This window comes from Tigriopus californicus, chromosome 6 (genome assembly GCF_007210705.1).
Source record: "Tigriopus californicus strain San Diego chromosome 6, Tcal_SD_v2.1, whole genome shotgun sequence".
NCBI lineage: Eukaryota > Metazoa > Arthropoda > Copepoda > Harpacticoida > Harpacticidae > Tigriopus > Tigriopus californicus.
The window spans coordinates 13,102,894-13,111,538 of NC_081445.1; the positions used below are offsets into that span (position 1 = coordinate 13,102,894).

The 8,645-nt window shown below is 42.1% G+C and overlaps 1 long non-coding RNA gene across 1 annotated transcript; it reads right to left on the bottom strand.

Annotated features, from left to right (window-relative positions):
* Positions 1-7,422: 7,422 nt before the first annotated feature.
* LOC131881893 (uncharacterized) lies at positions 7,423-8,438 on the bottom strand. The gene is made up of 3 exons (XR_009373413.1): positions 8,357-8,438; positions 7,702-7,880; positions 7,423-7,631 (listed from the first exon to the last, which is right to left on the bottom strand). It is a non-coding gene; the product is annotated as an uncharacterized LOC131881893 (long non-coding RNA).
* Between the last annotated feature and the right edge of the window lie 207 nt (positions 8,439-8,645).

The window sequence follows — 8,645 nt, forward strand, 5'->3', positions numbered from 1 at the left end:
TTACACTTCAACACAAGAAGACTTTTCTGTTTTGTGTCAAAGTTGAGGGAGTTTTTTACTCGCTCCAAAGTGGAGCCAGAATGAAGTATAAACTTGTATTACGTTTCACTTCATCATATCAACTTTTTTACAGTTCAACACAAGAAGACTTTTCTGAGAAAAAGAATTGAAAAGACTCCACAACTCAATTAATTGGGAAAAAGCCCAAGAGGAGATGTCCAAGTATAAAGTCCAGTTTCAGTTATCCACTTCGTCAGCCCCATGGACCAATGGTGTTACCGACCGCATGGTAGGGCTGACAAAGAAAGCCCTGCGAATCACCCTGCATTGCACTGCCTTAACTATTCGACAATGAGAAACTGTTTTACTCGAGTGTGAAGCTTTAGTCAATAATCGTCCCCTTTCAACTGTCAAAGAGGGTGGTGAAATTCTATTACCGATCATCCCAGCGCTATTGTGTGTTGGATGAAATATATTATATCTCGCTGGACGGGGAGCACCGACAAACCCCGAGAATGAACCAAAGTTCGCAACAAAATGGAGGCAATGCAAAACTCTGGTGAATTCATTCTGGAAACGCTGGATAAATGACTACCTACTAGCACTTTTCCCACTAAGAAGTGGTTTAAGAAGAATGAAACGAAGATCTATGTAGGAGACGAAATTCTTATCCGCGACGACAATTTGGCCAAAATTAATGGAAAATCGAACATAAGGTTGAAGGACGGAACAACACAATTCGATCGGTAGACTTGCGGATTCCATCTGGAGCCATCATTCGGAGGCACCGCAACAAACTGGCTTTACCGGAAGAAAAAAACTAGATAATTTTGTAAATATTGGACAATCCCCCATCCGATGGGAAGCGTCACGCACTAAACGTGAGAGATTGAGGTAAAGCGTTGGATTCGAGATTCAATTGATGAATTACATACGTGCGCCCCCTACCAGGGGGAGATCTTCATCCGGAAAAAATGAACAGAAAGAATAAAAAGAAAGCGTGTAAGGAATTCTAGCCAAAATCACAAAATAGCCCTTTAGTACTCTCAAGCAGGCCACTAAAGGCTACAAATGGGTCTCAAATTAATCAATAATGAATGGTGTCGTCACTCTGATGCAGTCATTTCCGGTATGGTGTGGGCTGAAAAGAGTGTGGATGACATCCTTGTTTGAACCAAAACCAAAAGACCTGCTTTGTGACAAAATCCGGCTTATTCTGGATAAGTGTCGGGAAAAAGGGTTGAAAATATCGCTCAAAAAGTTTCAATTTGGATCAAAGGTGAAAATTGCTGGATATGATGTTTCAAATGAGGGAGCGAGACTAAACCCATCTAAGATTCAAGCCCTTTTGGAGATCCCAGCTCCTGCAGACTGTCGCGTTCTCACTGGGAGCTTTGTGAGATGGTCACGGGGGAATTGATCGCAAACCGGTTTATTGTACTGTTCAGGCAATCGGGTGGTCGGTCGTCCGACATCAACTGTCTAGAAATCTATGGATCAAACCAGGGTTCCCAAATTGGAAAGTGGATGTACCCCCAATACAGTCGGGTGCGACGGAAGGAGACGCCGACATTGCCAAGTTTGGGTCGAAAAGAAATCGGGCGCCAACAATCTTTGTACTGGCCGTAAACACAGGCCTTATGCACCTCCTTGGAAATCCCGAAGATCCAAGAGAGTCGTGGGAATTGCTATAAGAACAGTCCAAGAAGCAGACGTGGGGAAATAAGTTTGACTTACAAAGGTGATTTTTCTCTTGCAAATTAAAGGAGAATGGTGATGTGTAGGAGCATGTCAAAACAATGACCGAAATCTTTGAAGAATTGGCAGTCATTTGAAGTCCTGTGGAGGGGGACACAAGGTAGTCCATCTTCTGGCCAGTTTGCCATCAGAATTCAATATGTTGGTGACTGCGCTTGAAGCTCTCTTGGAGGTTCCTGAATGGAATGTCGTGATCGAACGAATTTTGAATGAGGAGCGCAAGCAGAAGGAAGACCGAGCAGACCAGGAGAAGGGGCCATCTGTAGCCAAGCCGTTCGGAACCATGCTCAAGAAGCGAAGTGTGAAGTGGCATCATTAATGGCATGGGCGGACATTATAAAAGGCAATTCCGCAAGTTCGTCAAGAATGAGTGGGTTGATCCCCATGGATCAAGAGCCAACCAGGCTGGAACCTTCAGACCTAAATTGAACCAATTTGGGCTGATGCAAGATATTCCCGCTCCTTAGTCATTTTTACTCTTGCCCCAGTAGATCCAGCAACTCGCATATGATAGGGTTCTTCAGGAACCCGAGGAGCTGCTTTAGTGACCATTTGGGCATATGTGACAGAGTCGGATGTTGGAAACTTGTCCAACGTCTAGTTATTAACCCTGAGCATTCAGTCATTCTCATTGCGCAGAAGGCAGCTTGGGTCGTTTTTGTCGTTTAAGATATTAGTTTAAGGTAAGTCGATGTCGTTGTAAATTGCCGTGGCCTGTTATAAATTGTATGCATTTGCCTAATTCTGTTTTAGGAACAGTCCCTAAGGTTTTAGTGGTTTCTTCAAATTTAGTTTGGGGAATAAATATTTTGGTTTGTCTGCATGAGGATGAATTACTCCAGTATTTTGACCATTGTTTACTGATTCTTTTCTTGATTGCTTCTTTGTAGATATTTCGTGAGACTGGAAGAAACGGTTCAGGGCCAAACCGGATTTGTGTAGCCCCTTGTTTCGCCAATTTATCTGCCAATTGGTTGCCTTTCAGCCCATAGTGGGCTTTAATCCATTGAATTGTCACTTTGCTATTCTTGCTAAGTCGGTCTAGTAATTGCCTTACCTTGAGCACGCTCTGGGAAGTGATCAACTTCCCGCGGATAGCTTGAATGGCTGAGGCGCTGTCACTTTTAATTACAATTCTTTGATTCCTTTGCCTGAGAAGCCATAAACAGGCCCGCTCAAGAGCAAGAACCTCAGCTTGGAAAACTGTGGCCATTTGGCCCAGAAATTCTGTGTCTTGATGCCACGTTTTGTTGTTGCGAAAAATGACTAGGCTGAATCCACCCCTGTCTTTAATTTTCGAGCCATCAGTATAAAAGTAGATTACACCATGATTTTCTAACCCATCAAGCCCCTGTTGGGTGTCATAGATAACTTTGTCTTTAGTTTGCCAATTTCTGATTGGAGTAATATCTTGACATGGCATCATACATGTTCCCACTTTTTCCAAGGTGTTTCCCCAAAATTTTAAGTGTATTTTCCTTTTAATGGAGCCTAGTCTTCCCAACATGGTTTGATTTGGTTTTTATCCTTATTATTGTGTTCTGAGCTAGTTCTTAAATTTTAAGGTGGAGTGGATGCAATTGAAAAAATATTTTTAGGGCCAGGCTGAGCGGTAGACTGATGCTAAATTCAGACATGCAAGTCTGTTCAGCCTGTTTAGTTGTTCAATTTTCGTTGAACTCAAACTTGTGTCCCAAATGTGGCATCCATAAGTTAGGATGGGCCTCACCAAGTCGCTGAAGGCCCACCGGAGTGTTTTGGGATTCAGCCAACCGTAGTGTTTTGAGATTCGGCCCCCACAGTCCCCCTTGTGAAGAATCTATCAAACTCCTCTCCCAAAATTTGTGTCGTTGCCATCCTGTTTTGGATACCATACCAGATACAATTGCAGGAGGAAAATTCTTTTCCCTCATGCTGTTTATGATTGAACTTACTTCTATATTGTCAAAGGCACCCTGGATGTCTAAGAACACACCCAGTGTGTATTGTCCTTGAAGTATGCCAGATTCAATTTTGTCACAGACCGCAGAAAGGGCCGAGTCTGCGGTCTTATGCTTTCGAAAGGTATGCTGCCGTTCATAGAGTGGATTCTCAAGCAAGTGCTTGTCCTCCAGTTGCCAAACAATGAGCTTTTCAAGCCCTTTTTGCAAGACAGAGCTCAGGCTGATTGGTCGAAATGACTTTGGGTTTTGATAATTGTCCTTGCCATGTTTGGGAAGAACAAATACTTTTGTTTTGCACCATACTTCTGGAGTATGGCCCAGGAGCAAGCACAGCTTGTATAGTTTGACGATGTGATTAAATGTGATATCATATAAATCTTGCAGAACTATTGGTTTGATTCCATCGAGGCCGGACGGTTTATCGGAATGAAATTCCTTAAAAAACATCTTTGACCTTGGCAGGGGTTAAGAAGCTAACCTCGGAGTGATTTGGTTGTTCACTTCATGTGGACGAACTTTATAATTTCTAGTGAGTTTCTGGGTTTTAGAGCCCAGAAAGTGTGCACAGAACGTTTCATTCGCTATTTCATTTCCATGTTTGGTCAGAGTTTTGTCAGCTTTTGTAACAATTCTAATTTTTGAGAGGATTTACCTTCAAGGATTTTTTTAGATTTGCCATGCTATTAGGCCCCTCGATTGAGTTGCAAAACTCTTTCCAGGTCCTTCTTTTGGACCAACGAATCTCTCTTTTTAAGAAGTTTACGTTTCATTTTGTAGTCATATTTAATTAACTTCGTTAGAGATTTGGTATTTCCTTCTCGCAGATCTGCGACATTCTACTCGGAGTTTTCTTATTTCATATGTCCACCATTTAGGTTGAATCCATTTTGTTCAAATTTTTTAAGACAATTGTAGGACACGCAACGCCAAGAGCGTTTAAAAGTCTTTTTTGAAGGCTCAACCTTTTTTGGTCTAGGTAACATTTATACCTCCACCCTGGCCGCCCTCCACCGGGGCCGCCCTCCACCGGGGCCGCCCACCACCGGGGCCGCCCACCACCGGGGCCGCCCACCACCGGGGCCGCCCACCACCGGGGCCGCCCTTCACCGGGGCCGCCCACCACCGGGGCTTGAGAACTCATTGAGGGTGCAAGGCAGCCTAAAAATTGTAAGATATTTTAGATTCGTAAGAGACCTTTTGTCACCCGTGTTTCTCATTCGAGATAGTCAGAGTGACAAGGTTGGCAAGGCTTTCAAGCTTGGCATATATTTTGCAAAATGAACAATTGGACATTTTAATCTTGTTGCTTTGGCTTTTTTTCTTTTTGGTTTGTATTTCCAGGGACTTTTCTAACCGCTCCAGGGAATGCAATCACCAGTACTATTAAAATGAAGGGTTATAATTTGCCTATTTATCACCTTTCAATTTTTCTATGATGTTTGGTTTACCAACGAATATGAGTTGGCAGACCGAGCTAGTCCTTGAATGTAGGGTTGATCTGGAATGCTATCTAAAAATTTGTCCAAGTCTGACTTGAAAAATGCAACCGGATCAACAAGGCCTACGTATTCCCTACGAATATTAGAGGAAAGCAAATTATAAAATGAAGGAGCCCGAGAAAGAAGAGAAGTGGCCTTCATTGTTTTAACTAGCCTGGATTCTCGAGGGCTTGAAGGTGCTCTCAAAACGCACATTAATCCTCTACGGTCGATATAAATGACCTTCAATTCTGGGTTGGGACAAAGCTCATGGATGATTTTGAAGACGTACAGTACCACATACCTTTTGTTCCTTCTCTGAACCACATACCTTTTGTTCCTTCTCTGGAGCCCAAATGGGTGAAGCATAGTCAAGACGTGGCTAAGCAATCGACATGTACAAAGTTAGCATCGTTATGCTATCACTGGACTTAAACGTACGATATATCCAACCGCACATTTGGAAAGCTTTACACACCTTCAACTGGATATGCTCATCGAACTTTTCATTATTTTGAAGGATTACACCTAAATCTTTCATATATGAGTCCTGCTCAATATCTTTACCTCCATTATCTACTAGTGGAGTATTTAAAGGAGTTGACCCAAACGTCATTGAGCAGAATTTCATTCCATTCAGGGCCATATTACTCTTAGTAACCAAAGAATAAATTAATTCTAGGTCCTTTGCAAGGCTAGGGGAATCTTGGTCATTCCTACCAGAAACTAACTTTGTAGCTGGATTCTTCGTTGATCAGCTTACCCCTCTCGTCTCACCATTGAGACGACTCCCACAGTGGTTCAAAAGCCTTTTTGAATTCCAATAGAAATATCCAAGCAAATCTTGTTAACTAATAGCCATAGGCGCGATAAATTTGAGCCAGACTTCAATAAATCAATCACGTCAAAATAACTTCTTATGGTTTTTGTAGGGAAGAAGACTGTTGAGATGGATATGCGCATTTCTCTCAATACCTCATAAGCTTTTTTGACCATCGTGGTGAAACGGGTGAGACGAGACGAGAGGTGACGATCGTGTCCAAGAATCCAGCTTGTATGTTCAGCATAAGGCTAGAGACTGGCAGTAATACTAAGCTTTTGAAGTGGGGCAACGAATATTATACACAGGTGGGGTCCTAAGATGGAGCCCTGGGGAACACCTGACTTGACATCATGTATGTTACTAAAGGATCCCTCGACCTTGACAATTTGCTTCCTATCTTGAATGAAGCCTCTTATCCAATTGAGAACCTTGCCTTGGATCCCAATGTCATGAAGTCGATTCAACAAAAGGTCTTGATCTACTTTATCAAGGGCCTTGTCAAAATCAAGATAGACAACATCAACTGATTCATGGCTCTCTAGTCCCTCAATAACCTGCTCAATATGATCAATCAGTTGGGTAACCGTGCTAAAATGTGCTCGGAACCCGTGCTGGCTGAGGGAAGGACTTCATTTTGATCGATTTTTGCATACGATACCTGACCAACATTACGTTCAGGGATGTGTCAGAGCGGGAAACTCGAACTCATTTTCGGACCAATTTCTTTTATCAAACATGACTTGATGGGAAATCATACCCAAGCATCGGTTAGAAACCAATATAATGAAAGAAAATGATATTTTAACCAGCCTGGATTCTCCAGGGCTTGAAGATGCTCTCAAAACGCACGTTAAGCCTCTACGGTCACTACAATTGACCCTAAATCCTGGGTTGGGACAAAGCTCATGGATACTTTTGAAAACGTACAATATCAGATACCTTTCGTACCTTCTCTGAGTACTGTACAATCCCAACCTTTTTAACCTCTTCCAATACGAGAGCTCTCTCATATCCTCCATGTTCCTAGTAAAACATCTTTGGACCTGCTTGAGCCATTGTATATCTGGTGAACTAATTGGAGCCCCCAAATGGCTGAGGCATATTCAAGATGTTGCTGAACAATCGACTTGTACAGAGTTGGCATCGTGGTACGTACTATCTCTAGAATTAAATGTGCGATATATCAAACCACACATTTGAAAAGCTTTACCAAATTTCAATTGGATATGCTCATCGAACTTTCCATTCTCTTGGAGGATTACGCCTAAAAACCTTCATAGATGAGACCTGTTCAATGTCCTTAACTTCATCATCTAATAGTGGAGTGTCTAATGGCGTCGACCCAAATGTCATTGAGCGGAATTTCATTCCATTCAGTACCATGTTTGATTTTAAAAATAAAAGAAAGTGAACAAATCGGTCCCAAATTGAAATGCGTCAGAACTGTTTTATTCACGATGTTGATTGGTCCATTTTTAAACATTGAACATTCTCACTTGTTCTCGGTCTGCCACTGGAATCAGTTCCAGTGGTGTACACGTGGACCTGTCCATTCCCGGTAATTTGTAGCAATACGCATACTCACACGTACAACAACGTCCTTGGAAGAAGCCACATCGCTCACCCGTCCTAGAAGTAAAAAAAAATCGAATTTCTATCAATCCACAATGTTTTGTGACCACTTCTTTTTTAGCCTTACGGTTTGCATTCACGGGGTTGACAACGCTTTGGGCCATTTTTCCACTCGTTGCAGATCAATGGGTCCGCGCACTGGAAAGAAGCAGTGCATTCGTCGCCCTGCTTGAGCGAACCATCTGCTTGGGATTGGCACAGAACCACCACAGTGGCGACAACGCTCAAAAACAATACAATTTTCATCTGCAGAATAAAAGCAAATGAGCAAGTCTGGAAACTAAGGACTCGTCAACTGTTGGTTTGTAATTGATCGACTTATATTAGGCACTGATGCCACAAAACAGCTTAGCAAACCAGCAAAATGAATCCTGAGTTTGTTGGACAAGTATGTTGGCGATTACAAAAGATATTGGTCGGACGTGTCTCAGGTTTGGGAGACGTTACGAAAATTTTCAAAAAGAAGGGGTTGTTCAACAAAATGCCAATTTAACTTTCAAATGAAGTTCAAAAGGCAGATAAAAAATGGGTGCACATTGGGAAAAACAAACGGCCAACCTTTGGTGATGAAACAGTCCCATTGACAGAGAAAAAGTTTTATTCCAAAAGCATTCAAGCTCTTGGGGCTTTCACAACTAGAAATGATATCTTAACATCACTCTATATTTTTTGATGCTTTCTGGACGACCAAGGGTTTCCCCCTGTGTCACCCATTCACTCACCTCTAGCGTTGTGCAATTCGATACTTGAAATGATGCCTTTACTCTGAAACAACGACCTTTTATGCAACTTTTACAACTCAAACTTTTGTTCAGTACAAAAAAGGTTTTCAGATAACAAATTGTAAGGATTCTATTCAAACGACCCATTGAAGAGACTAATTGAAAACGGCATTGGCTTGCTTGAGTGGCTTTTTTGAATGACATTTGATCATGAAAATGTGGCTTTTTCCTAAAAGAAAAAATAACCATTAGCCAAAACATCAAAGTCTCTTTCTATTGGCCTTTCAAT